This window comes from Anser brachyrhynchus (genome assembly GCF_964034855.1).
Source record: "Anser brachyrhynchus genome assembly, chromosome: 1".
Lineage (NCBI taxonomy): Eukaryota > Metazoa > Chordata > Aves > Anseriformes > Anatidae > Anser > Anser brachyrhynchus.
In genome coordinates, this window is record NC_137694.1 from 163,041,404 (window position 1) to 163,049,549 (window position 8,146).

The window sequence follows — 8,146 nt, forward strand, 5'->3', positions numbered from 1 at the left end:
AATACATTTAATTTTCCTCCTAGTAGCTGGTATGGTGCTGCGTTGTGCATTAAGGATGAGAATAATGTTGATAACATGCTGATGTTTTAATTGTTGCAGAGAAGTGCTTAAACTAAGTCAAGGACTTTTCAGCTTCTCTTACTACCCTGCCAGCAAGGAGGCTGGGGGTGCACAAGAAGCTGGGAAGGGACAGAACCAGGACAGCTGGCCCAAACTAGCCAAAGGAATATTCCATACCTTATGGTGTCATCCCGAACAATTATATGAGGTGCCTGTCTAGGGTGGGGGAAATCGCCACTCAGGGACAAGCTGGCCATTGTTGAGCAGGTAGTGAGCAATTGCAATCTGCATTGCTTGCTTTGTGCTTTGTACATTATATATTATTACTATTATTATTATTATTATTATTTTATTATTTCTCTTATTTTTCTGTCCTATTAAACAAGGTGGCTAGGAAACTGCAGAAATAGTATGGTCAATTTATTTTTTCTTTCATATTCTCTCTTATTCTTAATTTAAAATCTGACATCAATACCATTCTTCAATGGTGGTTCAAGGGGTCTTGAGTATGGAAAACTTTATTTTTTAATGAGTGTAATTTTGAACTAATTGAATGACTCCCTAGATTTATCTGTTAGCTATTTACATGATTTCAGAGTCTATATTATTTGTTCTATAAATGGGTTTCTCAAGGCTCTTTCATATGAATTTTCCCACTGCAAATTTGGAGACTGTATATAGTTCTTTCTGTCATTTGCTAAATTAAAGGCTTATTAGAGACACTTCATTTAAACTGTTTTGATTTTCTCTTTATTCTTAGTTGTTTCAGTTAAAAATTTAATCATGCAGTCATAGCTAGGATGTCTTCTCTGCTAGCACTGCTCTCATTTCTGCATGAGTGCAGTGATGGAGGGTAGATTAATTTAAAATGGAAAAGGCAAACAAGCAATTTGTAGTTTTCCACTCCACAGCAAAACATAATGTAATAAATGGGCAAGACACTGAAAGAATGTTTAGGAGAAAACTTAAGCTGTAGCCATTTTGGATCATGGAAAATTTTTCTCAGTAAAGGCAAATAACATCCCCTGGAATGAGAAAAACTTGTTTTCAGTATAGGCAGAGTGAATATTCATGTTCCTATGAAAAGCATCTTATATTTATTTACAAAAAAAAAAAAAAAAAGAGAAAGAGAAAAGAATTTTCTCAAATGAGAAAACTGTTTTCATAATAGAGACTTGCTACTTTTGTTATAATAGTTAGGGTTAGAGTTGAATATGATTTAGAGAGCCCGAGCACCTCTGGCTTGCTCACATTCATTGAATGTTTTTCAAGTCTTGATTTATATATATATATATAATTATATTATATTATATTATATTATATTATATCACACATATATAATATATAGTATATAGTATATAATATATAATATATAATATATTATATATAATATATAATATAATAATTATATAATATATGTATGATATTATATATATTATGATTATATATTTTTATATATATATATATATATTATATTATTAGTGTAGAAAGCAGCTCCTGAATTGGATTAATTTGTCAGTTGTTATCATTTTCTACTGTGTTTGTCTCCCTTTGGTATAACAGCCAGTCTTCCTTACCCAATTAAAACTAACATCCCTGCAGATATATTTTCATTTTGTTTTGAATCCTTCCCTCTGTTTTTGTAGAACAGATTTTGCTTTACTTTATTTAGGTAAGGACCTGAATTTGTTCTGAGAGTGAATGTGGCAAGCTGGTTAAACATGTGGGATCATGTTTGTCTATATTGATTGACCTTGTAAAACAAGAATTCGGTCATGCTATCAGAGAGATTATTACTCCTTTAATTCAGATGGAGAAGCATATATTAAAACTCATAGATCATTATTCTCAGTATTATCCATGAAAAATGTGGCCAGCATTTACAAAAGCTCAGTAATATTTCCATAACATCTTATTTCATAGACTCAGGTCTGGCATGTGATGTGGTGATGATTAGTATTTGGATGAGTACAGACTAGATTTTTGGACAGGGACTTTGCCTGATGAAAAATGTTCTTCAAGGTACAAGATGAAGAAGGTTATTCAAATAATTAGAATCAGTCTGGTGTTTGGAATTTTGCCTTCATTCATAATTTTAAAATATTGCTGTTATTTTATCTTATCTACCATAAAGCCACTACGTAGAATAGCGGTTTGAGTTAGAGATTATGCTCAGGAGCCATGCTGGTTCTATAGATGGTTAGAATGTCAGCATGTCCAGTCAATTCCCTCTGGGTGTTTCCTTATTGGTATTAACATCTGAAGTCCACCTCACTGTAGAAAACTGTAGACATGTCTATTGTTGGAACAACACCATATTTATTGTTCTACTCCAAATAACTTTGAGCATGCGGAAGACTGTTTGACAGGGTCCCCAAGCAGCCTTAATTTTTTTCACCTTATATTCTCCTTTTTCTCCCTTCTTAACCCCCCTTGTTCTTCAGCTTAACTACCCCTACATCCTTCTAAAGAAATAGCCCACCCCTGTTTATCCCTTCCCTATTGGTGTGTCTACTTTATATCCTTATTGGTATTTGCACTACCACTACCCTGGCCATTTCCAGCTCGGAGGGCCAACCGTACCCTGGGGTGCATCAAGAATGGCATTGCTAGCTGGTTGAGGGAAGGGATTGTCCCACTCTGCTCTGTGCTGGTGTGGTCTCATCTCAGTACTGTGTGCAGTTTTGAGTACCACAGTATAGGAAAGATACAAAACTGCTAGAGAGTGTCCAGAGGAGGGCTAGAAAGATGGTGAAGGGTCTAGAGGGCAAGATATATGAGGAATAGCTGACATTACTTGGTTTGTTCAGCCTGGAGAAGAGAAGACTAACGAAAGCTCGGAGGAGTGGCTGATACCCCAGAGGGCTGTGCTGCCATTCAGAGGAACCTTGACAGGCTGGAGGGTTGGGCCAAGAGGAACCTCATGAAGTTCACCAATGGCAAGTGTAGGGTCCTGCACCTAGCACCAGTACAGGCTGTGGGGTGACCTGCTGGAGTGCAGCTCTGCAGAGAGGGACCTGGGAATGCTGGTGGACAGCAGGCTGACTATGAGTCAGCAATGTGCCCTTGTGACCAAGAAGGCCAATGGTATCCTGGGCTGCATTCGGAAGAGTGTTGCCAGCAGGTCAAGGGAGGCTCTACTCAGCCCTGGTGAGCCCACACCCGCAGTATGGTGTCCAGTTCTGGGCTCCCCAGTACAAGAGGGACGCAGAACTACTGGAGTGAGTTCAGAGGAGGGCTACTAAAATGATTAGAGGACTGGAGCGCTTGTCGTATGAAGACAGGCTGAGAGAACTGGGTGTATTTAGCCTGGAAAAGAGAAGACTGAGGGGAGACCTCATTAATGCACATAAATATCTGAGGGGAGGGTGTCAAGAGGATGGAGCCGGTCTCTTCAGTTGTGGCCAGCGATGGGACAGGAGGTAACAGGCACAAACTGAAGCACAGAAAGTTCCAGCTGAATATGAAGGGGTCCTTCTTTACTGTGAGGGTGACAGAGCACTGGAACATGTTGCCCAGAGAGGTTACGGAGTCTCCTTCTCTGGAGATATTCAAAACCTGCCAGGATGCCATCCTGTACAACATAATCTAGGTGACCCTTCTCAGCAGGAGGGTAGGACTAGATGACCTTCAGAGGTCCCTTCCAACCTCGTCCATTCTGTGATTTTGTGATTCTGTGATTCAAGACCTCAGAGCAGTCTACAGCTTCCTCATGAGGAGGAGTGGAGGGGTGGGCACTGATCTCTTCTCTCTGGTGACCAGCGATAGGACCCAAGTGAATGGCATGAACCTGCGACAGGGACAGTTCAAGCTGGATATCAGAAAAAGTTTCTTCACCAAGAAGGTGGTCAGGCACTGGAACAGGCTCCCCAGGGAAATGGTCATGGCACCGACCCTGGCAGAGTTCAAGAATTGTTTGTACAATGCTCTCAGACACATGGTCTGATTTTTTGGGCGGTCCTTTTTGGACCCAGGAGTTGGGCTCAATGATTCTTGTGGGTCCTTTCCAACTTGGGATATTCTATGATTCTCTGATTTTATTCTATGATTCTATGATTTTGACCTTTCACTGACATAAAAAAAGATTAATTAACATTAATGGAAATAATTACTGATCACTATATGTATCAAATTGAAGGAAATATATGAAATGTTATATGGTAATATACCATATAATAACCACCATTAATAACCACCATTCCTTATGTTCATAAAGACTAAATTATCCTGGGAAAAAAAAAAAAAAAAAAAAAAAAAAAAAGCTTATTGATATCCTTGTCCCTTTACCTTTATCTCCAGAACAATGAATATTTGAAGTGATCAGTTAGACATGCTTTTCCACAGCTGAATGGTGATTTCCCTTGGTAAGAAAACCTTAATTTACTAGTAGGGGAGCAGGTCTTGATTCAGACATCAGTATATATTCTATATGTATTGTCCATAACCCCCTCTGGTTGACTTGAAATATCAGAACATTCCTATACAAAGGAATGGATCCAATCTGAAGATTTTGAAACAAACAGCAACAATTTCATAATGGACTAACTATATCTTGTAAACCAGTGATATTCCTTATTCTGGAAATATGTTGATATATACTAATGTAATATGATTCTCAGTGAGCCAGGATATTGACAGGCAATTAGTTGTGGAAATAGGACTGATTGTCTAAGTCTGCTATGAATATCGCCCATAATGATAGTGAAGAAATTGAATCTAGTGTTCTGCCTAGATTGTGTCTCTGAAATTTGCTAGTGTACCACCTGAATGGTGTTCCAAATGGTGATTTGTGTTGTTGCTTTGTGTGCTTGTGTGTGTAGCTTTAAAATTTCCAGTTGCCTAAAATCAAGTGTGAAGGATCTTTTTAGTACAATTTTCTGAATGTACTTTCATTTAAAAGTCTTTTTATCATTTATAACATGATTTATTAGGTGTTTGTATTATCACCTTCAAATAACTTCTCTGACCCTGTTACATGGTTCCACATCGATCACTTGTCAGCAGAACTGCAGCTGTGTGTATTATTATATTTTTTTTCCATATAATTGAAATATATTGCTACTCACAGTTCATTATTAAAATAGCAGTAATAAGTGGAAACATATTGGCACATACATTAATTTTAATTTCAATAGATGAAATGCTAATTTCTAGACTAGTACACCTAATGTAGTAAGACATTCTGAAGTTCCATCTGTTTGTTTTTTTATGATGATTCACAGATTGTTGATATTGAATTGAGTATGAAATAGATAAATTCCTATATATCATTTTAATTTTCTGAATTTACTTTGGTTGAAACCTATTGTATAAAGCCTTATAGAAATACAGTATCTGGAATAGGCTAGTATACGCTTTTAAGCAAATGTTCCAAGTGCATGCATTTTCATTTTTATGTAGGAAAAATAAGACAAAATGGGTATATTAGAACTTCAAAATGTCCATCTTGTTACTGCTAAACTTCTAAGTTTGTTTTTATTTTTGTTTTTGTTTTCTTTTTCAATAATGTGACAAAAGTTTTTGTTGTTGCTGTTGTTGATGTTGTTGGTGGTGTGTTTTTTTTTTTTTAAGCTGAGATTTTGACATCTTAACATAATTTAATTTTCAGACTGTTCAGCATTCTCTTAAAAATTAAGCCAGTTCATTCTTACCCTATGTAACTATTACTTTGGACTTAGGAAAAAACAAACAATCAAACAAACAAACTCTGTTTTCTTGGAAGTCTTTCAGCCATTTACACACAAGAAAACTTTTTTTTTCTTTTTCTTTCCCATTAGAGTTTTATTTTAGCAGTTATTCAGCTAAATTCTTACTATTTTCAAGAGATTTTTTTTACAAGTTTGGATTCTGTTTCATGAATCCGCAGAAGAAAAAAGAACAAAAGTTCTCCAAAGTTCACTTCAGAGGCAAGATTCACCGGTTAGTCAGATTTTCAGCAGAAATTACTAAAGTGTGGTAAAGAAACTCTACCAACCTTATTGTTATGCATTCCTTACATAATATTAAACTATCTAGTGTGAAAGTTTGCCTTTTAGAATATTTCTGAAGTAAATCATTTCTCACATCATATCTTTCACTGTTTTATGTGGTTTTTATAGCAGAAAGTCCCAAAGTCTTAATTTATAAATGTTTTATTTTCTTGTAAATTTTATTGTTTTGGGTCTCACATCCATATTTTATAACAGATGCTCAAAACCTCAAGAACAGAACAATACACAAAAATAACAATATTTTTACTAGGGTAAAATAATTGAAATGGAATAAATTTTATACAAAATTTAGGAAAATATCAATGTTTTTGTTTAAAGAACTAGACAAAGATATCCTTTGTAAGGCAGGAAACACACGAATCGATACTTGTGAGCAAACATGCAAGAAAAATTTTAAGATGTCACTTGTAAACAAAAAAGGTAAATAACTGCTGAAATCACCATAACATATCTGAAATTCATTCATATAAAAAGACTGAGAAATATTTGTGCCCAAATAATAGTCAAAATTTTCCACTTCAGTCAAATTATCTTGCTACACAATTATTATACCATTAACATAATAATTATATATAAAACATCTAACTATAATATATATAGCTATATTAATATATAGCTATATTAATTCTTAATTATATGGGATAATTAACAGAATATTGTACAAGAAACTAGTCTAGGACTGTAATGCTTTCAAATACATTACAGCCTTTCTTAAAGAACATTTATGTTAGAAATATTGCTAAGAAAATCTTAAATGCATTAAAAATCCATACAATCTTCCATCTACTCATTGTTTTGATATAGTTTTATCTACCACAAGGATACTAGAATTTCTGAAACTCTTCCACCCTATTTATAGAATCATTGAATCATTTACGTTGGAAAAGACCTCTAAGATCATTTGGTCTAACCTTTATGCTAGCACTGCCCAGTTAACCATTAAACCATTAAAAAAAATATGTTGAAATAAAATATCAAAATCCATATTTTGTGTCATTAACTGGACATACAAATTGTATGCTTTTAGTTGGGATAATAAGGCTGTACAAGTGTGCTGAGTGGCAAAGGGAAGAGAAAACCTACTGATTTCAAAACAGTTTTCCCTCAACAGGATTTTTCATTTGGATCTACTACATCTAACCCAGCTGACAGCTTCAAAAAAACTTTCAGAAACTTAGTAGTTTCTTTCATTGACTTATCTATATTTCGTGAGACTTGAAGAGCACAGCTGAAGAGCACATGAAAATTTCTGATGGGGAAACACATTAGCAAAAACCTCTTTTCCATGGAGGAATGGTTGAACACTTGTTATAATGGAATTTATTTGCAAATAATGAGTTCTTTTATATAGACTCATTATGAATATGTGATATAACTTTTCTGCTGACAAGGAAAAAGAAAGTCAAAACATTAAAAAGTTGTATTCTTTTAGCCTATGTGGAATAGTTCTTTAAAAGAACTTTTAATAGGTATTGTCAAAGAGGCAATCTGAAGGGGTATAAAAGACCATTTTTTTCTTGTGACATCCACTGATGATTACAAGAATCTCAGTATAAGAACAGCCCATTCTTACAGCAGGTTTTGGAGGGATTCCAAATACTTTGTCTTTTTACATACTGATTTTTTTATTTATATTTTTCCTGGAATTCATTAAATTCTTTTTATATGTTTTATGGGAGGTCTTTACATATGCAATCAGGCACAGTGAATGAGTTGAGAAAGCTGAGGAATGGTTCCACAGATTTAGCACCTGGTTATAATTCATCTCTGGGGATTTAGAATTTGTGGTTCATTTCCAGTTCATATAGCTAAAGATAGGACTTTCATATGAAGAATCCAGTTTTTGAATAGGTCAAAAATAGTATTTTTAACCAGGCCTGATGACTTTGTACAAATACAAATTATGAGAATACAAGGTATTCCTTTCCCCAAAAGCTCTTCTTCTACATAACTTGCAGAGGGGACACATACATCAGGCAATTTAATTGCCTGTCAGAGAGTAACTAATTTCTGGGGTTAATGTTGGTACCTGAGTTGCAGGAACATCACAGGTGGAAGAATAATCCACCCTGTAGAGTGGATATGAACAGAATTCC